Source organism: Penaeus monodon, chromosome 23 (assembly GCF_015228065.2).
Source record: "Penaeus monodon isolate SGIC_2016 chromosome 23, NSTDA_Pmon_1, whole genome shotgun sequence".
Classification (NCBI taxonomy): domain Eukaryota; kingdom Metazoa; phylum Arthropoda; class Malacostraca; order Decapoda; family Penaeidae; genus Penaeus; species Penaeus monodon.
Genome location: NC_051408.1, coordinates 40,237,891 through 40,238,773, shown reverse-complemented (window position 1 = coordinate 40,238,773; position 883 = coordinate 40,237,891).

Here is an 883-nt window from a genome sequence, read left to right as displayed (position 1 = left end):
CTTCTGTAGTGATCATTTCGATTCGATGGAATTTCGAGAGATTTACGTGAATACTCATAAAACTTTTTAGTCATATCAACAATAAATAAAGTAGAAATTACAAAATAAGACAGATTTCACAAGAGTCTGGGGAAGAGAGGAGTGATATGAGTAGCTAGATACATAAAATGTGAAAAATAAACAAACAAACAAAAATCTGAGAGAGAGGAAATGATATCCCTTGACCCTGATGATGAACTTGACGTCAAAAGTTCCTATTATTCTTACAATAAATAACACAAGTATATTAATAATTAGTAGATTTGTCAATGATTAACCATCTTGAAAATAACGGATCCTGGTAGCTTCTGGTGAACGCCCCTTCTGTACTCTCTACCAATCAGATACGTGCGTTTCCCTCGTCTTTTCGCTGATTGGTGGAGAGGATGATGATCATTGACGTAGGCGGAAAGGATGGAGGCGTTGCCTGGAGTTTTCGGGTCTTGTGATAATATAGTAATGGATCCCAGCCTTTTCAATCTGCTCTCGACACACTAGTAATGAATCCTGCACATCTGCAACTTACCATTTATTTACAAATATAAACGGTATAAGATCATTAAAAATCCCTTAAAACCGCACATGTTATAGTAAATAATAATTTGAGATAACTTAATGATCACTAAATAATGGAAGTGGGTTAACTTTCTACTTTTACCGATGTTTCAGACAAAAAATCCAGTGATTTCAAAATCTAGAAATACAAAATATCCAGCGACACACTTGGTCGGTAATCGTGACACACGACGTTAAAAAATACTGCTCCATACTGTTAAGGATTACAGTCTATATTCAATATTTTATATATACTGGCGAAATCTACATATGACATTAATTTCAGAAG